The sequence below is a fragment of the Nipponia nippon genome, unplaced genomic scaffold (genome assembly GCF_047370975.1).
Source record: "Nipponia nippon isolate SJK-2023a ecotype South Korea unplaced genomic scaffold, ASM4737097v1 scaffold_34, whole genome shotgun sequence".
NCBI lineage: Eukaryota > Metazoa > Chordata > Aves > Pelecaniformes > Threskiornithidae > Nipponia > Nipponia nippon.
This window is the reverse complement of record NW_028262352.1, coordinates 3,535,641-3,561,359: the sequence shown is the minus strand read 5'-3', so window position 1 is coordinate 3,561,359 and position 25,719 is coordinate 3,535,641. Positions and strand designations below refer to the sequence as shown.

The window sequence follows — 25,719 nt, the reverse complement described above, 5'->3', positions numbered from 1 at the left end:
CGCGTGATCTTCCGGTCGCCAGCCCTTATCTTTACTACAAAGGGGTAAAAAATGCTGCACAGCAGCTGTGAGGGAGAGGAGTGAGAAAAATGTGAGAGAAATAACCCTGCAGACACCAAGGCCAGAGAAGAAGGAGGGGGAGGAGGTGCTCCAGGTGCTGGAGTAGAGATTACCCTGCAGCCTGTGGAGGACCCCACACTGGAGCCGGCTCCTGGCAGGAACTGTGGCCCATGGGGGTCCCCCACTGGAGCATGAGTAGAAAGGAGTGGCAGAGATGAAGCGTTATGAACTGACTGCAACCCCCATTCTCCATCCCCCTGCGCTGCTCAGGACAGCGGGGGGGGGGGGGGGGGAGGAGGTAGAACTGGGAAAAAGGGGGGATGGGAGAAAAGTGGTTTTAGTTTTGTTCTTATTTCTCACTATCCTACTCTGTTATTAACTGGCAATAAATTAAATTAATTTCCCCAAGTCAAGTCTGTTTTGCCTGTGATGGTAATTGCTGAGTAATCTCCCTGTCCTTATCTCAACCCACGAGCTTTTTCCATCGTATTTTCTCCCCCTGTCCTGTTGAGGAGGGGGAGTGAGAGAGCAGCTTCATGGGCACCTGGCAGCTAGCCACGGTCAACCCACCACAGTACTTTGTAGGGTTTTTTAATAATTGTTTTCTCTTTTCCTCTCTAAACAAAACATCTCAACTCAAATGGGAATCGCCTCATGCTTGGCTTAGAACTTCCTATTTCAAATGTTACTTTAAAGAGAATGATAACTTAAGAGTATTTTGAATGATAAATCAATATGCACTTTGCAGATAAAAAAAGCACGTTGGGAAGCACATCAGATTGTTTCCAAGGTCTAGATCAGTCAGTATCTCTAGTCTAATCAAACTGTCATCTTCATAATGTACCATTTTGCTGCTAGCTTCTTCTTGTCTTTCTAAATAGTTACAAGTATATCTGGCATTGCTTCTTCTAATATAGCATTTTAAGGCATTTCACTGTTATGGCTTAGCTGTCTTTAAAAATGCTGATGTATCCCAATTCTTTGACCCTTCTGTGAGCAAAGGACAACATGTAGCTTGAGTTGTGTATGGCTCAAGCCCACAAGATGCAGGCTAAACTGAAATCTGATGGTGAGAACCCATGAACCTTCAAAATTTCATTGCCTGTCAGAGATTCATCTTGTGCTGGAACTTGTATGTCAGGACCTCTGCATGTGTAGTGAATATGTTCTCTTGTTTTAACAGCTGCATGTTGACAGTATGGGTCAGGCCTTCTGGAGAAACCTCTTATTGTGGCTTGCATCTTATTTTGAAGTTGAAGTGACTGGAAAAAGTTGCCTCTGTACCTCTACTTCCTGCTAATAGATTCCAGTGTCCTTTAAACAACTACTGAGTTTTCTGGTGTGCTTCTTGCAAGTTCTGTAAAACTGTCACCAGGTTTATTTGCTGCTTAGGTGTAATTAGGGAATTCTACTAGATGTATATTTTTCTGTAGTAAAGATAAGGGCTGGCGACCGGAAGATCACGTGCTGTACGGAAAGAGTTAAGGGTCGACCCTCCCTTGTCTCCGCCCCTTATAACATGACACACCTACTGCTGGGGGTATAAAGCCCGGGTCGGCTGGAGATCTGGCGGGATAACCTTGATGTGTAGTGTTTGCTACATTTTTCCTTTACCAAAAAATATCTGATTTTTATTTCCCATTCATTACATGGATGTTTGTCTAGATGTGTGTATTATCTTTGCTATCCTCTGTTTCTCTGACAAAAATGGCTTTAATTAGGCTACCTATTTTGTAGCATATTTTTTTTCTTTATTCTGTAGTTATTTTGCATCTTATTATATTTTGTCCTACCTGAGTTCTTACTGGTTGATGCCTCGTTTGGCATTGCTTGACTACACTATAGTGGGGGGGAAAATATCCAATGTTCTCCAGAGGAGAAATTATTTCTTTATTTCAGTTTTTACCATATCTTTAGCTTCTCATCATGGTTAATGCTTGGATTCACTCCTTGGTAATCCATGCACACCCATAGTTTTGGCTGAATAACTAGAGTTATATTTAAATTTTGTGCCTGGGTGTTTGCCGTTTTAGGTATACTTTTAGCCTTCCTAACTATTTTTACCTATTAAAAATTATGCTTTCCATTGCCTTCAGAAGGGTTCACTTCCTATTTGGCTAGTGGTTCAAACAACAGTTTAAGCCATCTCCTAAATATTTCTGAAGAATGGCCATAAATAGCTGTTCTCCTGTGCTATAGAAATGTGTGTAGTTCATACAGTTTTTTAAATTGGAGATCTCATTTGCTATATTGAAACTGCTAAATATGTGGCTGCTCTTCAGTTGCATGGAAACCTAGCTATAAAATAAGGTTTAGAAAAGAAGTAATCGAGTTCCCTGGTATAGGTTCTGATCTGCCTGATATACTGTGTAAACAAATCATGTTTTCATTCTTCTGTGACAGCTAGTTACTAGGTTAATGAAATGTCAAACACCATAAAACAAATTTGGGTTCTGTATCTTTTACTACTTATCCCTAAGACCTAGAAGTCTTCAGTTACTCTTATATATCACACAGTGTAGATTTTACAGTGCTTGAGAGAAAATGCACTTCAATAGTTTATAATGGAATAATTTTTCAATGCTGATATCTTTCACATTAGTTTGAAAGTTTAGCTTCTGATATACTCTTTATATGTTTATATGTTCTTTATGCTTAGTTTACCACTTAGTCTATTTACCTTAATCCTTTTCTATGTTTAACAAACTTGGGGTTCAGGCTACCATCTTGTCATATTCCTGTCTGAAGCTTTGCATACTGTGAAAAATGTTTCACTATTCAAATTCTGAAATGTATTCCAAAACAAACAGTTAAAAAAAGTATTTGTGAGCCATGCCTACTCAGTCAGTTTACTGGAGAGCAAGGTTATCTGGTAACAGAGTGTAATCTGCGGTATGGGAACCAAATGTAACAGACTGTAAACCAGTTTAATCTCCTGTTTTAATTAAATCTAATGCTGTCATGCTACCAGTGCAATTTTTATTTCAATATATATGTATAAGCAGGAGGTTTCTTTATCATATTTAAAACTGCCCACATAAGGGTTTTTTGGGGGATCAGAATGTATCTGCTTCCTGGGTAACTTGTCCTCTCTTGTATTTTTTTATTTTTGTATTGGGTTTGCACAGCGAGGTTTTGGTAGCGGGGGGGGGCTACAGGGGTGGCTTCTGTGAGAAAATGCTGGAAGCTGCCCCTATGTCCGATGGAGCCAATGCCAGCCAGCTCCAAGACGGACCCGCTGCTGGCCAAGGCTGAGCCAATCAGCAATGGTGGTAGCACCTCTGCGATAACATATTTAAGAAAGGGGGGGGGGGGGGGGGGGAAATGCACAACTGCAGCCAGAGAGAGGAGTGAGAATATGTGAGAGGAACAACTATGCAGACACCAAGGTCAGTGAAGAAGGAGGGGGAGGAGGTGTTCCAGGCACCAGAGCAGAGATTCCCCTGCAGCCCCTGCAGAAGACCATGGTGAGGCAGGCTGTCCCCCTGCAGCCCATGGAGGTTAACGGTGGAGCAGATATCCACCTGCAGCCTGTGGAGGACCCCACGCTGGAGCAGGTGATATGCCCAAAGGAGGCTCTGACCCTGTGGGAAGCCCATGCTGGAGCAGGCTCCTGGCAGGACCTGTGGACCCATGAGAGAGGAGCCCATGCTGGAGCAGGTTTGCTGGCAGGACTTGTGATCCCGTGGGGGACCCACGCTGGAGCAGTCTGTTCCTGAAGGACTGCGCCCCGTGGAAGGGGCCCACACTGGAGCAGTTTGTGAAGACCTGTAGCCCGTGGGAAGGACCCACATTGGAGAAGTTCATGGAGAACTGTCTCCCGTGGGAGGGACCACATGCTGGAGCAGGGGAAGAGTGTGAGGAGGAAGGAGTGGCAGAAACAACGTGTGATTAACTGACCGCAATCCCCATTCCCCGTCCCCCTGCGCTGCTCTGGGGGAGGAGGCAGAGAAATTGGGAGTAAAGTTAAGCCCTGGAAGAAGGGAGGGGTAGGGAGAAGGTGTGTTAAGATTTGATTTTATTTCTCATTATCCTACTCTGATTTGATTGGTAATAATTTAAACTAATTTCCCGAAGTCGAGTCTGTTTTGCCCGTGACGGTAATTGGTGAGTGATCTCTCCATGTCCTCATCTCGACCCATGAGCCTTTTGTTATGTTTTCTCTCCTCTGTCCAGCTGAGGAGGGGGAGTGATAGAGTGGCTTTGGTGGGCACCTGGCATCCAGCCAGGGTCAACCCACCACAATTTTAAACAAAAGGAATGAAAAATGTTGTATATATTCTGAGGATAAACAGGACATAAATCTAAGTATTCAGTTGCAATTAGGGGGAGGGAAAGTTTAGGAAACTTGAATCTTAATCCTTGGCTGTATATTTATGAGAATTATATGTTTGAGAGGTAAAGGTTACTTAGTTTCCTAGCACAGTCTGAAGTGACTTTTTAATTTTTTTTTAAATTTTTGTTACTCTTCTTTTTGAGATTCCATAGGCAGAAAGATAATATGTATTTAAAAGATACCAGTATATTTGTTATTTAAAGCATGCATTTTGTAGTCTGATTCTGTTTACTCTAGAGGTGATGGGCAATGTTGCAAAAAAAAAAAAAAGCGCTATTTAATTTTTAAATTCTGAATGCCTTTCTTTTAATGGTGGTTGTAGCATCCTTTAATTTGAAAGTGGGGTGGGAAAACTCTGTATTTCACATTTCTTAGTACAACAGGGTGTAGCTCTACTGATGGGACAAGAAGTTTAGTTTGTAATGTTTTCTTTATTAATTTGATTTTTAATGTTTAAGAAACCTGGTTTATTTTACTTTTCAGCTCCCTTTTTCAGATACGGATTCAAAATCATGCTCTAACCGTAAGGAGATGTGAGGCTGACACTTAGTGTGGTTAACCCAAATTTGTCAAATCAGACCTATTCCTTTTGATTTTGCACTTTGCCAATTACAGGAGGATCATCTCTCTTCACTTTCAGATGTCTTAATTACTAGCTTGACTGAAATTACTTAGATGAGTAAAATAGGATTTGGTCTTAAACCTGCATCCCTTGATGTATTGGATATAAGTGGCAAGGGGGGTGGGCTGCAGGGGTGTGGCCTCTGTGGGAAGAGGTCAGGGACTGCCCTGTGGTGGACATAGCTGGCTTGGCAATGGACCCACCACAGGCCAAAGCTGAGCCCATCAGCAAAGTTTGTGGCACCTCTGTGAAAACATATTTAAGAAAGGGCAGAAAACACTGGACAGAGAGAGGAGGAGGGAACAAAAAGAGTGAGAAATAACAGAGGCAACACCAAGGTCAGAGAAAGGAGGAGGTGCTCCATGATGCTGGAGCAGATATTCCCTGCAGCCACTCTGAAACCCTGACATGTAAAATAGTGTAGATTTCAATTATTTCACCATTCATTTTTATCATCTTTTAAAAGTGTAGTACTCATTCAAAATATATGCATAAGTATACAAGAGCCTGAAGCTATCTACATAAGCATATCTTTAAGGTGAATTATAGTTACTCATTTATTCCAAAACTACTTTTACATCATCAGTACATCTGAGTTGCTATGTAATGTGTGGGTGATTTTTTTTTTTTTTTACAGATACCAAAGATGATGACTAGAAAGATTAAGCTTTGGGACATTAATGCCCATATAACCTGTCATTTATGCAATGGATACCTGATTGATGCCACCACTGTAACAGAATGCTTACATACTTGTAAGTAGGAATATAATGCTGTGAGTAAGCTAAAATCGGTTTTTTACTTGATGTGCTAGATGTTTTAACAGTTTTAGTTGAAGTTTAAAGTTTTACTGTGTATCAGCCAGAATAATGCAAGCTTTGCTATGCACTTATATTTTTTCAGCAAAAATATATTGTTTTGTGAGACAAATAAGGAAAACAAACTTGAAACCATATATAGTAAATAGTAATGTATATGTTTAGGAATGTAGCTTTTCCAAAGCCAAAATTGCTGTTGACTGAAACAGCTCTGGACCCAAAACTGTACTGATCAAAGATGTACTTATTTTTTCATTTTGCCTTAAGAGTCTAAAAATTAATTAGAAAAAGTTAACTTTTATTGAAAAGCAAGTTTAGCTTCATTAGCAAGAGCACAGCATAACACTGTAATACATACTAGGTATGGGATTCATAAAAAAAAGCTATGCTTTATCCTTTACAGATTATTTTTGAACCAATTCATAGAGTGTCAATAAGAAGTGACACTGCTATTGATGATATTCTGTTCCAGGCAGGATCCTGTTCAGGTAAGCATAAACATACTTTGCTTTTCTTAGGAGACCCCTGGTAATTCACACAGTGATTTTTGTAATTATATAGGCAATACTTCTTCCCTTGAATCCCCACTGAATGGGTGTGATTTTAGTATCATACTTCTGGGTTACTGCAGAAGAATTTTTGTTTTTTTTAAAAAGATGTGAAACATAAGAAAGTCCTGACAAATTTGGACTAGTAAAGATCTTATGGCTCTTCTTAAAAGCTGTATGGCCATCTCATTTAAAATCCAACATGGTAATTGTTAAAGGATGTTAAGAGCAGCTGCCTCCTCCAGCAGCTCCAGCCCAGGACTCCTCCCACCTGGCCGCTGGAGCCCAGTCTGGTGCCCCGGTGCCCTAGGGTCTCTGCCCAGGCTGAGGGACACGGCTGCTGCTTTCCTGTTTGCAGGTTCAACTAGTAGCAAAACTGAGCACGCATCCCAGAGACAGACAGACACACACACAGAGGACACTGACACGGCCAGTTACACAGACTGCCACAGACAAGGTGCTACCTTCAACAGCACCAACATATAGGACTCACATAAAACATAAAGTATAGACAGCCAAGTCCCCTTCCTCCTCTTTGGCTGGTAGAGACAGAAGGTCACTAGTGAAGGCACACACACAGCACTCTAGATTCACAAGCACATGCACATTCGCGGATCCCTTGAGTACTGGCACACCCCCTCTGTCTGCCCTGTACACCTGCCCGGATCCTGGGCCCTCTTACCTGCTTCATGGGTCCCTTACTCAACGGCTAGTCCAGCTTGATGCTTGCTAGCAAACACGCACTCACTCACATGCTTATCCCACATGAACTCCACATTCAGAAGTCCCCCTGGGCATACCAGCACAGACCCTTGTCTGCCTCATACCCCAGCCTGGACCTGAGGCCCCCCTACTTGCCGGCTAGTCCAGCTTGAAGTTTGCTAGCGAATACACACGCACCACCACCACCGCCCCCACCACTCCCCCCATGCACACCAGGTTTGGGGAAGATACAGACACTCAGCACATGCCAAATGCTGGCACCAGGCACACGGGCTGTGACCCGTGGTCTCGCTCCAGCCGCCAGCACTGAGCTTCTGAGTCATGCCAGTCCTCTCCAGTAGCTGGTTTTTCAGGACACACACCATACCCGCCCCAGTGGCCAGAGGCAGAGACCACTACTCGCTCCAGTAGCTGACACCACAGGCCAGGGGTGTCCAGTGGCTGGCACCAAATTTCACTCACATACAAGTCTCACCAGTACCTGGCACTTAGTCCTTGCATCACACATACACACATGATCAAGAGTGTGATTACACAGAGAGATAGTTAAGATTTAATGAGAAAATATAAGAAGATCAGACAGACTGCAGTCATCAGGCACAGGGCTCAGACAGACAAGCATAGTGACCAGCCCCTTTTATACCTTTTTCTGTCTCCTCCATCTTTGTTCTGCTCTGCTCCTCCCTTTCCCTGCACATCTCTTCATGGGTTTAAATAGTTCTATAGATTCCCTCACCCCTCCCAGTCCAGCGTCCCTGATCTCCCCTGGTTTACAGTCTCATCACTTGCAAAGTTAAAGTTGGTCTTCCTGGAAGTGGCACCTGTAGTTTCTTGATAACTCATCAATTAGTGCAACTGTCAAGGTTTATTTCTTGTCTTTGTCTCTGCGTTTGTTTTGTCAGGTCTGTGTCTCTCTGTTTTTATTTCCAGTTTCCCCTTTTTCCCTTAGATTCCCAACCCTGATCAGATAACCTTGCTGGAATAAACATTCTCACACTCACTCATGCCCTCATCAATTAGTGTGACTGACCAGGTGTGGTTCTTATCACTGCCTCCTTTATCATTTGTTGGTCAGGTTTGTGTTCCTATATGTTCTTGTTTATGGCTTCCTCCTTTTCTTATTATCCCTTTTTGCATTAAAATGGTCCTTGACCAGATACCCCTTCCACATACCCTTACAGTAACTGCATTTTTAATTTAAAGTGATAAAAATGCAATTAACTACAGTATTTTCCTCTTTCTTATATTCTAGAAATGGAAGAAATTAATTTCTTATCAGGCTATCCTGACAACTTAAATGAAACTGAGTATTAAACACATTCTGCTGAAAGGAATGAAGTACATAAGCAGTTTGCAGTACCTTCTATTTCAAAATATGTTTTAAGCAAATACTGGACCAATCTGAATGTTCACCAATGTATAGAAAGAACTCAGAGCACTCTCGTTCCTCACCTTTGCAATGAAGCTGTTGACTCAGGGCTTCTTAGACTCCCCCCCCCCCCCCCATTTTGCATGAGGTATCAGGTTTCATATAAAGACTTCTCATTTTGCACAGATGTAATACTTTTTCTTTTTTTAAAATCTTTCTGGCATATAGATAGAAGAGGAAAGTAAAGGTGCACAATTAAAATTCAATATTGCGTTATCTTAAATCTGTATTCAGTGAATGCTTTGTATTTGGTACAGAATAGATTTTTTTAAATGAAGTTATAAATATTTTGAAATAATAAAGAAAAAAGTATTAGCTGTTAGTAATATCCTACAGGTTAAAAGCAATTATTCATGATGACTAATCTCTCTGGGAAACTAACATTTTGCTAACAATTTTTTGTGTTCTTTTACTGTAATGAATATATTTTTCATCCTTGCCAATAATCAAATCACTTTTAATGTTCCAGTATAATTCAATGTAAGCCACTGCCATTTTGAACTATATGAAATGGGTTTGCATACATTTGAAGCCATACGTCTTCTGGCATACAGATCTTGTCTTTTAAATAAATCAGATTCTTATACTTTATCCAACCACAAATGCTTTCCATTTATTTTAATAAGAAACTGAATTCACACAACTTGTTATTTTTGTAAAGAATTTATGTGTTTGTATGTAAGTTTTTTTTTTTTAAATTATTCTAACTTCCTAATAAAATGTAACTTCGAAAATTATCTTATTGTTCTGCTTTAGTTATTGGCATAACAAGAAACCACTGAGCCTAATGTAACAGTATTCAAAATACTGAATTCAAGCTAAGAAAAATTAAACGCATGGGTCACATCATCTAAGACAGCTAGCACAGAGCAGCCCAAAGTCAATCTCATCTGCTACAGGAAGCTTCTGTTTTGAGCCATACAAATGATTCTTACAGCCACCATATCCAAGCTGCTTTTGCAAGATCTAAGCCCTGAAAAATAGAAATAGCTTTTGCTCCTTTCAGCACAAAATATATATGGGCTTTTTGGACCACCGGCACCTGGGACACATTATATCAGACTTCAGATTATTCTACTATAGTTTAGATTTCCCCCAACCAAAACATGTTGTATTGAGCTGTACAGAGCATTTGAGACAAAAGCTGAAGATGTAGCCTCTTGCATCTCTAATAATCTTTTATTATTTTGGTGACACAACCAATTAAAGAGGTTGTTCAAGTAAATAAGCAAACATGTATGTTGTTATGCAATTTATTAGACCACACAGATTGAAGCACAGGGTATTATTTCCTAGTGACTCAGGAAGAGACAAAAGGAACTAACATCTTAACTACCTACAATCCTGGTGGCAGCTGGTTACCAACACATAATTCTTACTATTACATTCTGAAAATGAAAACAACCAGTAACAATGGACTGTTTCATAAGAGTTAATACAGTTTCACAGTTGTTCTAGAGAGTTTATGTTTTGGTATCAACATTCGGATCTGTAATGGGTTAGCCTTGGCTAACAGCCAAACACCCACCCAGCTGCTCTCTCACTCACCCTTCTCAACAGGATGGGGGGGAGGGAAATAGGATAAGAAAACCTGTGGGTCAAGATAAAGACAGGGAGATTGTTTACTAATTACTGTTGTGGGCAAAACAGACTTGACTTAGGGAAAATTAATTTAACTTATTGCCAATTAAAATAGATTTGGGTAGTGAGAAACAAAAAGACCAACATTAAAACAACACCTTGCCTCCCCCCTTTCCCAGGCTCAGCTTCACTCCAAACTTCTCTACCACCATCCCCCCACACCCTGTGAGTGGTGTGGGACAGGGGGGATGGTGGGGTTATGGTCCGCACATAGCGGTTTCTCTCTGCTGCTCCTTCCCTCTCACATTTTACCTCTTCCAGTGTGGAATCTCCACAGGCTGCAGTTCCTGTCCAGAAAAAAATGCTCCGGCGTGGGTTCTTCATGGGCCACAGTTCCATTGGGAAATATCCATCTGCTCTGGCATGGGTCCTCCATGGGCTGCAGGGAATATCTGCTCCGCCGTGGGGCACCTATTCCAACGACGACCTTGGTGTTCCCTCTGCTATTTCTCACTTTTTGTTCCCTCATCCTCTGCCTGTTTGGCATTTCCTGTTCTTTCTTAAATATGTTTTCACAGAGGTGCCACAAACTTTGCCAACTGGCTCAGCTTTGGCCTGCAGTGGGTCTGCTGCCAAGTCAGCTGGAACTAGCTGTGTCCAGCACAGGGTGGCCACAGACCTCTTCCCACAGAGGCCCCCCCCAAAACCTTGCCACATACACCCAATACAAGATCAAATTATGTAAGCAAATGTTTTGCATCGGGAGGTGCTGGTCCATGATGATCCCAGTAAGAAAGGCACTCAGACTCTGTAAGGCATCATTAACAATGCTATTTATTAGAGCTAACACTATAAGGAGACAATAGCATAGATAGTCTTATATCCCTTTAGATGCTGGAAACCCCGAGTGGTGTAGCATCAAACAGGACTCCAACCCATGCATAGCATGCCATGCAGACCCCCATCAGTAGAAGAGGTTCCCCTATTTTGGTCATTCAAGCTATTATAGCATTTTTCTTACAAGAAAGCAATTCTATTCATCATTTCTCCTGTCAAACAGAAGCAATGTTTGCATGAGAACCTTTTGCTACACCTTTCGATAAAGGCAGGACACACAGGTCGCTTAGTCATCGATACTAAGTGGGAGCTGCCTGCAGGCTCCTCTGTTACAATGAGCTGGCTAAATTTATCCTGTATCCAGGAATTTATGCAGGACAACACAGGCCTGAAGGCCACGCTGTATATGCAGCATAGGCCTGGGCCCACTCAGGTTAACTGTACTGTGGATCACAAACTCCTCGATGTACAGTTTTCTTCTGGTCAGGACCACTACAGCGGAAAAGAATTGAAAGTGAACTGGTTAAAGTCACCAGGGCTTGTGATTCTGCATACTTCTGATGGGACTTTTCTATAAATGAAATCAAGCACAAAGTCTAACTATTGGACTCATATCAGCAACACTGTTATGCAACTCTGCTTCGTTACATCAAAGTAATCAGATTTATACTGATATGAATGAGAACATAATCAATTACTTTATTCTGCTCTCAGTTATTCTTTAGAGACTTCGCTGATATAATGATTTTGTTGGTATCACTGAGGGTAATATTTATCTGTAGATTATGAAGTGCTATCCTTACTGCAACTAAAAAGCCCAAGTTCTTCCTTCACCAGGAAACAACAGCACCTTTCTGTCTGATTCTGCCTCTGCAGGAATTAAAGAATGGAAGGAGAATTTGTAAGATGACTTTAAATTAGTTCCACACCTGCTGAATTTCAGTCTACAGAACAGGCAAATTGCCAGACTAGTGAAAGAAGGGCTGCAAAACATCTGAAAAACAAGAACAAATGCATTAAGATTCCTCTACTGGCAAACCTCAATTCTACGGTGAGGTAAAAAATCATTCTATCAGCTCTGCCCATGGAAACTCCCTATGCAACTAATTTCTGCCCTGGATCCATTTTTATTATTTGTTCCTCTCCTGCTGCTGGAATAGCTGTAAAGGGGCCACAGCAGGGCAAAGAACAGTTCTGAGACTGTGTTGTACTATGTATGTTTAATGTCTGAAAATGTCTTCAAAAGCCGTAAATATGAGAGAACCCACAAGTAATTGCTCTGAGCCCAGTATAGTACATCTATGAAAAAGAAACGTTCGAAAACAACTATAACATCCCAAACAGTAAAGGGCTTCATTTGACTGCTACAAATGTAGCTTAATGCTCAGTGTCTCAGTGACACTGGTGGCAATCCTGTAGTCCAGGTGCCAAAATCTCACAGATCTCTAGGATCTTTTCAAAAGAACATCTATCCTTCCTGTGGACTTCCAGATCTCTTAAGTAACACATGTAAAAAATATTTTTTCCATTATTTTATCAAAAATTAAGAAAAATTAAACAAACCCAGGCAAATACTGCAGTCTAGAAACAAGAGGACTTAATTTGACCCAAACCTAAGCCTTTCCCTATTAAGGGGTGAGGGTATTTAGAAGACACCCACTTCGGAAGAACTGACTTCAGAGTGGCTGCTGCATGCCCAGAACTGAACACACTGCCCGTGCCCCAACTGCTTGGTCATGCTGCCATCTCATGGGAAAGCCACTAACATCACCCTCATGCAATACATTACGTTTATTAGGAGCCTGGAAAAGGCAATTAGCGGTAGCACTCGATGACAGCTAAGGATACCTCGGTTAGCATGGTGGTACCAACAACCCTGAGGCCTGCCAAGCCTCATCCCACTCCTCTGAGCAAAGGCTGCTGAGAAGAACCAGGGCCCTTATTGCCACCTTGCCTCCTCCATCTGCCTCCCACGTTTCAGCAACCTAACAGCAGACCCCGATACCACTCACACCTCTTCTGAGAGGCAGCTGTTAAGAGGCCGCCTCAGGGACGGCTTCTTCCCGCACACACAGACCAGAGAAGAAAAACACACCCAAATAACACCATTACAACCCAACACCACAACCAGAAGCACTTCCATTCAGTACAGTGCACCGGTCCCGACATGCACTGCGTCCCCTCTGCAATGCACGCTAGGAAACATATTCCTCCTGTCGCAGTGCCCACCGGGAGATGTAGTCTCGTAAGGCAGAAAGGGATTTCTTCCGTTGGCTACACTTTATGTTTGTTAGGCCAGACGGCTGCCTGAACCTGTCCTGAACAGGCAACTCCCGTTACAACTAGGGGAGCACGAAGCATCTTAGCACCACTAGCCATCTTGTTTTCTGAAACCAAAAGTAATGCAAAAAAAACCCCTCCGCTTCTCTTCTAAAGGAACTCCTCTTTACCGCCTCGACTCTGCTCCAGCCAATAGACACCAGCGTGGCACTCTACGAGCCAATGGCCAGCTTCATCGTAGCTTGGTCACGCCCCTTCAGCCAATGCATGCGTCTTTCACCACAGGATGAATGCCCTGTCTCTGTTTTCTTGCCTGTTCATGGGAGGGGAGGGGAAGTGGGGTGGGTATGTAAGCAAGCGGGTTCCTTTACAGATGCACGGCGTAAGGAGGAGGTTGGGGTGAAGATGGCAGGTAGGTGGAATCTGGGTGCTTGTCAGCTCGGTAGGAGCAGCACTTAGCAGACAGTGAAGGCTACTGAGCTGTGCACTCGTTTTGTTAAGAGTTCTGTAATAAGGATCTTCATAGAGAATTTTCAGTGAGTAGGTGGCAGGTGTTTTGTACTTCAGGTGGTGATGGCTGAGTGGCTGGTGTTGGCTGTGGGAGGTCTTTGAGTGTTATGCAGTTTCTCTGTTGGAGTCATGCCAGAGGTTGCTGGCTAGTATGAGTATTCTAGGTTTTTCTCCCCTAGTCCTTTGTTTTAAAGTGGATACAAGGTTTGGGAACTGGCTGTTAAGTCAGAAGAGCTAAATTTCAAGTACCAGGTTTGCAAGACAGGGAAGTACTTGCTGCAGCTATTACCAACTATAGTGTAATGAGCAGAGTATCCCTCAGTTAATGGAGGGACTTAAGGTCTTGGATCTCAAGATGAGCTAGGGCTGGGGGAAAGAGCTGTGTAAAACTTTTTTTAATGCTGAACCTATGCTCAATAGGAGGAGAGGACCTACTGTGTGGTTTATGGGATTCTATAGGTTCTTTGTGTAGTACTACTACTCTGACAGGTAGTAACTTTTTTTCCCCTAAGGTGCATTAAGGATTTAACTGCCACCTTCTCTTCTAGAAGTACTTAAGATAGGTTATTGTCTTATCACTTACTGTCTCTTGTTTCTTTTTTGGTGTCAGTGCTTCAGTTTCTGTGTCTGGTATGGTGTGGGAACAGAACAGTAAATGGTGAAATTCATTATAAATGTGGGGGCATTACTAATCATGCTAATGTTATTTAGCTTGTCTTGAATTTGTATACTAGTGCTTGGTCTTTTCCTGTAGTTCCTATTGCACTAGGCCTGCTGCATGCACCCAATGAAAGATAATGTCTAATATAAGTAAAATGTAAAAAAAACCCCAAATACCCCCCCCCAACCAAACAAAAAAACCCTGACTTTACTGATAATAGGCTAATGCTTTAAGTTGTTGCAACTAGGAAAAGGTACTGCACAATATCCAGTCTATAAATATGGAGTACTGCAGAATCCACAGACTTCTTGAGACTTGAGTGGAATCTCCTTCTGTGGCTGCAATGCAGGAGTCAACTGGAATCAAATATAACAGACTTAGCTGAACTCATTTTTCTTAAGCTGTAAAATAATATGAAGTCCTAGTTAAGTCACTAGAAATTGTCTGGATTTAACATTTCATTCTTTATAATCTTGTTGTGAAGTTGTTGTAAATAACATGGTAAGTAGGGTTTTATTCCACGTTGTTTTAACGTAGTGTTAGTTTTCATTCTGAGGATCTCTTATAATATTTGAGGGTTGAGTCTGGATTTGATAGAAGTATGTCTGTAATATGTAAATATAATTGTAAGGTGGCTTTAAGGAAGTGGGGTTTTTGTTTGTTTTTTAACCTTATAAACAATATGTTACATTACCATATGTTCTGGAAAGCACAATAATTTTATTTTGTATCTGTGAAGTACATCCAGGATCCAAATTGAAGATGACTGTAGGTGTTAGTGGAACAGCAAAGTTGAGCATTGCTTGTGCTATCTGCCTGGGATTGACTGGAAAACCTTTTATCGTGTAAGCTGATAAGGTGAATACGAAGTTTTTTAAAATTTTGATGTTTAATCTGAGTTTTATTGAGGGCTCAGCCCATCAGAGGGGAACAAAAGACTGTCTTCATTGGTTTGGTGGTGGGTGTGTTTTGTTTGGTGGCTTTTGGTTTTGTTTTTTTTTTTAATAAAAATTAAGGTGTCTGAAGTGTAGAATAACCCTGGTCCAGAGAAAAAGGCTTTTACCAAAGGGATGGGCTTATTTAACTGTTTGTTGTCTTGACTGAATTGTAAGATGTGTGAATTCTCCTAGAACCTTACTAGACTAGGTGTTATGCTGGAAGATTTCCAGGCTTCTGTAGTGGGGTAAGAAAATGCCTCCTATTACATAAATAACATTCAAATAAGAATGCCAACTAAATTTAAGGAAAAATTATAATGAAGTCTACCATAAATTTCCAGATCTACAAGATCTATAGAAATAATGTCATTGGTGTTTCTGAGAATTTATCTAAAAGCCTGGAGCCATTAAACTTAGATTTAAATGCAAGTTGGATGATTTGGGGATAAGTGTTCCTATTATCTTCAATGGGACTATCATTTTTACTCACAAGAGATAATGTGCTGGCATAATAGTAGGAAGCTTGTTTGCATTGTCAGATGTTTTAGTTTTTCCTTGTGCTTTGTTGGATATTTTGGTTAGATGGAATATGTTTCAGTAGAACTTTGAAACACTAAATCTGGGTACTTAAATGATCTTATATATTCTCCAGTTACAGCTCAGTCTTGAGCAAATGTAAATATGGAAATTATCTGCATGGCAGTACTATATGTTAGTAGTATTTATTGGCCTTTAATAGTGTTATATATATATATAGAGAGAGAGAGAGAGTTAACATTTGGACGTGTTTTTCATTTGTATTGCCTGTTTCCTGAATTCATGGAAACTCCTTCATCTCTGTGGATTTGTTGATTATAATTTGTTCACTTTTGGAGGTTGAAATTGATCAGAAATTGTTAACATGTATAGGAAGCTCTAATACTGCTAATTAATGAAGAAGTTAATAGTGCCTTCCTTTAGTTATTGTTAATAGAAATCCAAAATAAATTTTTAACTGCCAGTTTTCAATAAAAATATACCACTACAGAAACCATATTCCACGAATACATATTTTCATAAGAGAGGCTTTTAAGTAACTGTTGTTTTGCAGTGATTTCTATAATTCATTTTGTAGGTTTGTCTCTCTGCAAAGCGGGGCCGCTTGAAAGGTGTAGTTGAAATTGAACTGTAAGTAGTAAAATTATATTTCCTCATACATTTTAATAAGATTATTTCCCCACACAGTCATGGGGGGGAAATACCTAATGTGCAGAGAGCTTTCTTTAAGCAGGTGCTGCCTCCCCCCCCCGCCCCCAATTTTAAGCTTAAAAACTTATCTGTTGTGGGTTAACCCTGGTAGGTAGCTGAATGCCACCCCACCCCCCCAGGTGGGATGACGGAGACAACTTGTGGGTTGAGATAAAGATAGCTTAATAAGTGAAGGAAAGAGGAAGGGGGGGGGGGGCAGCAGCAGGAAACACTGAAACAAGTGATGCAAAGGCAATCACCCCTTCCCACAAGTAGACCAATGCTCAACCAGTCTCTGAGCAAATGGCTACCTACCCAACCCCCCATCTCTTCTATTTCTATTGCTGAATATGATATTATATGGCATGGAATATCCCTTCGGCCAGTTGGGGTCAGCTGTCCTGGTTGTATCCCCTCCCAAATTCTTGCCCACCCCCAGCCTACTTGCTGGTAGGGGCAGAGGTAGAAACAAAAAAAAAAATAGATCGAATTCCAACTAATGTAATAATCTAGGTAAACTTTCACACGACAGAGCAACTGAAATATCATTTGGACTGATCTGTGAAAATATACCAGTAAATTACATTTACTTATGATTACAGGGTAATATTACATGCTTCCTATAAGTATTTTGTCCTCTCAACTAAAGAGTGACTATACTAATAGATTTCTTAAATGGGTGTGTTTTGCAAGAGAGTTTAACCTGAAGCTGCAGTAGCACAAGTTATTTTGATAAGCCATAACCTGATCTGTTTGCCTAAACTAAATAGGACACAGAGCTAATCAACTGATTCAGATCCTGAGTTAATTTTTATAAAAACTGTCTACCCTGACCAAATTGTATGAAAAGGAAATTGTGTTAATAAAAAAAGTACACGGCCTCCAAAATGTTACTAAGCCCTGTCCTTTACCTTTAACAGTATGCTGACTGAGTAGGCACTAGACAAATTTCCAAACCGAAGTGGTGACCAAAGTTTCGAGAGTGTATGACTAACTCATTACTCATTTGTTATTGATGCATCTTAACCAGACTAAATCTTTGAAGGTGTATCAAATTAGAGAACTAAATTGATAACCAATACATCTTTGCTGTTCTTCAAAAGCAGAAAAATGAGGAGGAAAAAAAGTATTTTTTCATACTGTATGGAATGTGTGTGTATATATAGCTTATTGATGGAGTTATGTACACTACTTTTTAATGTTAAAGGCATAGTGGTGCTGTGCACCTTCTGCATATCACTTACTAAATTTCATATATAAAAATGTATATAAACTCTTCACATTTCTAACAAATTTAAAATGGTTCCATTCATACATTCAGCACAAGTTTGTTTATAAGAATAACTTCCTCTGAGTTAAGATTTGCAGATATTCTTGAGACTTTCTATGTGACATAGGAAACATGGCAAGATTAATTCATTATTGAAGTAGTGGGCATTATCTGAAGCATTGAATCTGCTACTACTGTCCAGTTGTTTAATATAAAACACTTAGATGTCTTAGTTCTTCATGCAGTAACTCTAATATTTTTGTTGACATTCAGTGATCTTTGTTATTCTCAAAAGTGTAAACACCCTCTTTATTCATTGGGTTGTACTGGGTCTGTCTGGGATGGAGTTAACTTTCTTCATAGCAGCCCCTATGGTGCTGTGTTTTGTATTTTTGGCTAAACCGGTGTTGATAGCAATAGTCAAAACACTGGTGTGTTGATGCTATGGAAGCACTGCTTGAGGCTTCCTCTCTTTCCTGCTCTGCCCTGCCCCCCCCCCAAGCTACTAGGCTGAGGGTGGGTAAGGAGTTGGGAGGGGACACAGCCAGGACAGCTGACCCAAATTGATCAAAGGGATATTCCATGCCATATCATGCTCCCCAATAAAAGTTTGGGGAAAGGAGGAGGAAGGGGGAAAGTTTGTGATTATGGCATTTGTTGTCTTAAGCAACTGTTACATGTGCTGAGGCCCTGCTTTCCAGGAAGCAACTGGACATCTACCTGCCGATGGGAAGTAGTGAATTAATTCCTCTTTTTGCTTTACTTGTGTGTGCAGCTTTTGCTTTCCCTGTTAAACTGTCTTTATTTTGATTTGTGAGTCTTTTGGCTTGTGGGTGTTTGGCTCTTGGCTGGGGTCAACCCACCACACTGGTCTAAGACACCTCACAATGATATTATCACGTGAGGTTCAAGTGGTAAATAATACATCAGTATGCTTTATCAACAGAAAGTAATCAACCTTGAAAACAGCAGAAGAACAGATTGCAGCCTGAAATAGCCAAGTAGGCAATTTGTGCCAGTTTCTTCCTTAGGTATGGAAGAATTTTGAAAGATGGTGGATGCAACTGGAGCACTGTATTTTGAAAGGGTTTTGTAGTTTCTTATTGCCGCATCTTGTTGCAACATGGAGAAGGCTGAGGTACTCAGCAACTCTTTTGCCTTGGTCTTTACTGGTGAGTGCTCTAGCCGTGCTGCCCAATTCACAGAATCCAAAGGCAGGGACTGGGAGAATGAAGTACTGCCCACCATAGGAATAGATCAGGTTTGAGACCATCTAAAGAACCTGAAGGTGCACAAGTCCATGGGACCTCATGAGATGCATCAACAGTCCTGAGGGAACTGGCAGATGAAGTTGTTAAGCTGCTGTCCATCATGTTTGAAAAGTTGTGGCAGACTGGTGAAGTTCCCAGTGACCGGAAAAGGGGAAACATAACCCCCATTTTTAAAAAGGGGGGGGGGGGGGGGAGGAAGACCCAGGGAACTACAGGCCAGTCAGCCTCACCTCTGTGTCCGGCAAGATCATGGAGCAGATCTTCCTGGGAACTATGCTAAGGCATATGGAAAACAAGGAGGTGATTGGTGACAGCCAACATGGCTTCACTAAGGGCAAATCGTGCCTGACAAATTTGGTGGCCTTCTATGATAGGGTTACAGCATTGGTGGATAAGGGAAGAATGACTGTCATAATCTACCTGGACTTGTGCAAAGCATTTGACACTGTCCCGCACGACATCCTTCTCTCTGAATTGGAGAGACATGGATTCGACAGATGGACCACTCGGTGGATAAGGAATTGACTGGATGGTCATACTCAGAGTTGTAGTCAATGGCTTGATGTCTAGGTGGAGACCAGTGACGAGTGGTTTCCCTCAGGGGTCTGTATTGGGACCAGTATTATATAACATCTTTGTTGGAGACATAGACAGTGGGATTGAGTGCACTCTCAGCAAACTTGCGGATGACACCAAGCTGAGTGGTGCGGTTGATAGTCTAGAGGGAAAGGATGGCATCCAGAGGGACCTTGACAGGCTGGAGAGGTGGGCTCATGTGAACCTCATGAAGTTCAGCAAGGCCAAGTGCAAGGTCTTGCACCTGGGTTGGGGCAATCCCAAACATGGATACAGGCTGGACGATGAGTGGATAGAGAGCAGCTCTGAGGAGAAGGACTTGGGGGTACTGGTGGATGAAAAACTGGACGTAAGCTGGCAATGTGCTCTCGCAGCCTGGAAAGCCAACCGTATCCTGGGCTGCATCAATAGAAGTGTGGCCAGCAGGTCGAGGAAGGTGATTCTGCCCCTCTACTCTGCTCTTGTGAGACCCCACCTGGAGTCCTGTGTCCAGCTCTTGAGTCCCCAACGCAAGAAAGATGGGGACCTGTTGGAGTGGGTCCAGAGGATGGCCATAAAGGTGATCGGGGGCTGGAACACCTCTCCTATGAAGAAAGGCTGAGAGAGTTGGGGTTGTTCAGCCTAGAGAAGGCAAGGCTCTGGGGAGACTTTATATTAGCCTTCCAGTACTTAAAGGGGGCCTACAGGAAAGATGGGTAGCGACTCTTTATCAGGGAGTGTAGCCATTACCTCTCATCCTATTGCTATAAACTGAAAGAGGGTAGATTAGCTTAGATATTGGGAAGAAATTCTTTACTGTGAGGATGGTGAGGCACTGGAGCAGGTTGCCCAGAGAAGTTGTGGATGCCCCCTTCCTGGAAGTGTTCAAGGCCAGGTTGGATGAGAATTTGAGCAACCTGATCTAGTGATCCCCCCCATGGCAGGGGGGTTGGAACTAGATGATCTTTAAGGTCCCTTCCAACCCAAACCATTCTATGATCTTGCAGCACTTGGGAAATTTATTATGATCATTCAACATCATATGAGAGGGAGGAGGTAGTCATACTGGCATGATGGTGGAAGAAGGAAGGAACTGTGTGACCTTTAAGGCTTGCTAATTAGATAGCTTTGTATGTGCTGTCAGTTGAGACTGACAAGGAAAGCTGTTGATGTTCCCTATGTGTTTGTTTGGGTAGCAACACTAGCAGTGGTATCTTGCCATCCCACTAGTTCTGCTGTTGAGGTGTTCTTATACGCATTTCCCTACAGGTTTACTGTTTGAAGTCTTCAGGTCTCCTAGTGCCTTCCCTGTGCATTTACCTCCATGGCTTCTGCAGTCCTGCATCCCTGACTTTTCCAGTCAGTCTCTGCGTGTACTTTATGTACTTTTCACTGGTTACATCCAGTCAATTCCTCAGGATTGGATCCTGTAGTCGGTAAGCAAAGGGGAAGAGTTGTTCAGGCTTCTTTCTCTGAAAAGGAGACAGTCCTACTAAATGGCTGTGCAGCTATAACAGGGACTGATACCAGAGCCTTTTTGGTAACTTCTGTGGCTCAACAGTTTCTCGAGCATAGAGCAGGACTTAAAGGTGTTCAGGATCAAATTATGTAAAATTATCATGATGGAAAGTAGCCCCTAAAGGAGGGAGAAGACTAAAGAATGCCACATGCTGCTTCTGTAGCTGAATCCATGCTCAGACAGATTAGGGGTTTTGTGAGAATATCTAAGTTGTCTCATAATTGCACCTTAACAAAAAGTTATGGTGGGGTCCTTTCCAGTTCATATGGATCATCAGGGATGATAGTAAAACAAAACCTTGTTAGAGTTTAGACAAGCATCTACTTACTGTTCTGTTCAAGGAGAAAAACATTCAAGAAAAAATTATGAAAAAAGTTAAAATTTAGAAAATGAATACTTGTTTCCACAGTATTTTCTTATGTATTCACAATATTTGTTTAGAGTAGAACTTTCTGCAGACTCTACCAACATAACTCTTGCATTTAAAACAGCTTTTCTTTAGTACATATATATCAGTTCAGTGGATATTACTGTGTTATAGGTCTAGTAAATTTGCTATCTGTTAATTTGCTACAGGCAATGGGAAGCACACCTTTCACTCCAATCATGTCTTGAGCTGTTCCCTTGCCTTGGATGCTGCTGTCCTGATATCGTTACCTGATAGGCATATTCTTAACTTCCATGTTACATAACTTTTGAGTTAATCATAGCATTTATACTAGATAGATGTGGCATCAACAGCCTGAGAACCAACATTAGTAATACAGTGGAATAAAATCTTTCATTTTCTGAACTAGAATATCTTGTTCAGAAACATGATAGCCAATTGAAAAACAGCCAACCAATCCTCACCCTTAACAGCTACCCTCAAAAGCTGCCAACAAAGCCAAACAGCCCTGGACAAGAACAGCTAAGGTTTAAGCTTAAGTTATGCCAGAACAGCTCCAACAAAACCACATAGGGAATCCCTACAAATGTTTGGGGGGGGGGGGGGGGGGTGACGACTGTTTTAGGAGATACTCTGCTTAACTTTCAGAGCTATGATTATCTGACATGGAACTGTAAGTCAGGTGATCTTGATGAGAAATAGGTTGCTTTATTTAAATTCAATATTGCTGTATTGCATTATTTTAATACTACATTTTTATAATTTTTTTATTTTGTAGGATAAAGTTTAAGAATTTGCAAAACTGAGTAAGATTAAGTTGCTTGAAACCACTGAAGAATCTATTGGTCCTCCAGAAATGTACTAATTTCACTGTGAACTGAAAAACTTCAGGGGGAAAAAAAAAAAGAGAACTGGAGATAAACCTGCATGTTATAGAGACATAGAGAAGTGACTGTAGGGAGAATAGCATAATAAAATTTAATGTGAGATCTTATAGAAGAGGTAGATGGTATTTTATTTACAAAGTCTGTAAGTGGGTTGGCTTTACCCACTCATGCTCATTTTCTCTCAGATTTCATTTACTCACACACTCATGCTTGCAAGCACTAAGCCATATCTATGCAAGTGGACTGGATAAAGGGTACAAGGGATGCCCGTTGTCAAGTCCTCATCACTTCTCTGGGATTTTTGACTGTCAATAACTGTTTTCTGGACAGATCTTTTGTGCCCTTTAGGAGTAATCAACTGTTATGGGGTGATCCTTTGCCTCAGTCTTGCTGACTTCAACTTTCATAAATTTTGGACAAGATTGTTGCCTGTTACCTGTTTTTCCTTGTTTGGAATATAACAGATGGGCTAACAGGAAAAGGACTGGTGCATGCAATGTGCTGCAACCTTGTTGCCATCCTCCTGGCATAAGGATGCAGGGTCTTTCCCTGAAAGTCACCTGTGCTGTGATCTTACCAGAGAACAGGCTTTTTGATCTTGACAGAAATAATGTGTTTCTCAGTGTTACTGCTGGGAGCAGTTTTGGGAACAGTGTCTGTCTTTATCTATACAGGCCATTCTTGTAATCTTTTCTTCTGCTATTTCTTGTGCTTATGCACACACATGCATTTCTGTTCATATATGCTGCATTCATCTAACAACCTTAATATTTCTGTTACAAGTCTCTGAGATCTTTCATAAGCATTTTTACTACTTGTATTTAGCAGAATCAATTATGGTTGTTTAGAAGCTTCTAGATTAATGGAGGCTTGACCTGTAAGGAATAACTTAATTGGAAAATGTTTAAGCTCTTTTAAAAGGTTTTCTTCAGATTAAGGCTGCTGTTTAAGTTAGTTTTGTTTTCACAGAAAGTATGTGGTTAGGTACTTGAAAGAGCTGGACAACTATTCCTAGTTGGATTGTTCACCTCTAATTATTGCTGTACTAGAATGTCCTCTGTAGTGTTAAATTTCTACTTCGTTATTGTACAGGTGAGGTATGGACTATTTCTGAAAAGTGTTTTCATGGAGATAATGTAAAATATAAAAATATATTCTTATAGAAATTGTGCAAAGACAAAACTAACTCTGGAGAAAATGAGACAGACGATTGAACGATACAAACAAGATGTTGAGAGATACCATGAATGCAAGTGCTACCTAGACTTAATTGAGATACTTGAGAGGAAAAGGCCTTGGGTGGTAGGTTTTTATTTTCTTTTCATTATTTTTCTTACCTAAACCATTTTTCCTAAAACTGCAATATTAGAAATATGCCAAAAATTTCTTTAAAAGACTTTTGATCAGAGTGGCTTGAATTGCTTGGTGCAAACAGGACAGGTCTTGAAATACTGTTCTTGGCCTTTGATCAGAAGTCATCTTGCATACGTAGCTATACTTAAGAAGTTACTGCCCATTTAGCAAAGCCAGCAAAATGGGCCAAAAGCAGTACTCCTTTTATTTGTTGCAGACAGAAATGGCTTAATTTGAACTGTCTCTAGCTAGTCCCACTTCGTTCTTCCAACTGTAACTTTTACAGGTGTTCTGCATCGGAGGGAACGGTGCAGTGCAGGCTTCTTTGCAGATCTCAATAAGAAAGGCCTGACAAAAAATATCTTAAAATAGCTGTTTTAATAAGATAGAATAAAAAGAGGAATATAGATAGCGAGTAAATCTTACAACCCCTCAGATGCTGGGAACTCTGCTTTCATGCAGCTTCAGATGGACCCTGGATGGATTTTCCCACAGCATGCTGTGCAGATCCTATCTGTGGAGAGGTTCCTCTTTCCTTCTATACTGTGGTGCCTTTTATTTTGTGTAATAAAGCCATGTATCTTCTCCTGACAGGTTGGAATGATAACATCCACCAGTGCACAGCGCAGGCTGGCACGGGACATTCCAGCAGATTCCCTTACAGCAGCTACTCATGCTAACCTATGGGCTTCTCAAGTACAAGTAAAACCTGTGGGTTGAGATAAAAACAGTTTAATAGGACAGCAGAGGAAGAAAAAATAATGAGAAAAGAATATACAAAACAAGCGATGCACAATGCAATTGCTCACCACCCATTGACTGATGCCCAGCCCGTCCCCGAGCAGTGATTGCTGCCCCCTGGCCATCTCCCCCCAGTTTATATACTGAGCATGATGACATATGGTATGGAATAGCCCTTTGGCCAGTCTGGGTCAGCTGTCCTAGCTATGCTCCCTCCCAGCTTCTTGTGCACCTGGCAGAGCATGGGAAGCTGAAAAGTCCTTGACCAGTATAAACACCGCTTAGCAACAACTAAAACATCAGTGTGTTATCAACATTGTTCTCATCCTAAATCCAAACCACAGCACTAGACCAGCTACTGGGAAGAAAATTAACTCTATCCCAGCTGAAATCAGGACAGCTGTCTGAGTTCATACTGGACTTCTGTGTGTTCTTTCAAGCATCTTCCAAAGAAGAGACAAAGTTGAAATACTGGAAACTGTGTTGAAATAAGATATAGTGAAGATCTCTGACCTTGACTCAGTATTGTGGTGTGGTGGGTTGACCTTGGCTGGTTGACAGATAACCCACCCCCCACACCTAGTTGCTTTCTCACTCCCCCTCCTCAACAGGACAGGGGGAGAAAATAAGATGGACAAGCTCGTGGCTTGAGATTCTGTTTCTTCACTGAAAGGGTTATGAAGCACTGGAACAGGCTGCCCAGGGAAGTGGTTGAGTCCCCATCCCTGGAGGTATTTAAAAGATGGATAGACATGGTGCTGAGGGACATGGTTTAGTGGTGGACTTGGCAGTGATAGGTTAATGGTTGGACTTGATGATCTTAAGGGTCTTTTCCAACCTTAACGATTCTATGATTCTAAAGGCAGTTTAATGAGAAAAGCAAAGGCCATGTGTGGAAGCAAAGCAAAAAGAGGATATTTATTACCTACTTCCCATCAGCAGGTTATGCCCAGCTACTTCCTGGGAAGTAGGGCCTCAATACACATAGCAGTTGTTTTGGAAGACAAATGCCTTAACTACAAATGCCCTCTCCTCCCCCTTTTCCTCAGCTTTTATTGCTGAGCATGACATCATATGGTATGGAATATTTCTTTAGTCAGTTTAGGTCAGCTGTCCTAGCTGTGCCCCTCCCAAGCTCTTGCCCACCCACAGCCTACTGGCCTTT

General features: G+C 41.5%; 2 long non-coding RNA genes across 2 annotated transcripts in view; both read left to right on the top strand.

Moving 5' to 3' along the window:
• LOC148054110 (uncharacterized) overlaps nt 1–9,183 on the top strand; it is a 35,339-nt gene extending 26,156 nt beyond the window's left edge. Inside the window, exons 2-4 of the long non-coding RNA XR_015707668.1 lie at nt 5,656–5,773; nt 6,240–6,324; nt 8,360–9,183. This is a non-coding gene — a long non-coding RNA (uncharacterized LOC148054110). The remainder of the gene's footprint in view (nt 1–5,655; nt 5,774–6,239; nt 6,325–8,359) is intronic.
• A 5,959-nt stretch (nt 9,184–15,142) lies between these two features.
• On the top strand, nt 15,143–22,660 carry LOC148054109 (uncharacterized). Its single transcript, XR_015707669.1, has 4 exons — nt 15,143–15,263; nt 16,458–16,510; nt 20,936–21,102; nt 22,352–22,660. It is a non-coding gene; the product is annotated as an uncharacterized LOC148054109 (long non-coding RNA).
• Nucleotides 22,661–25,719: the final 3,059 nt, after the last annotated feature.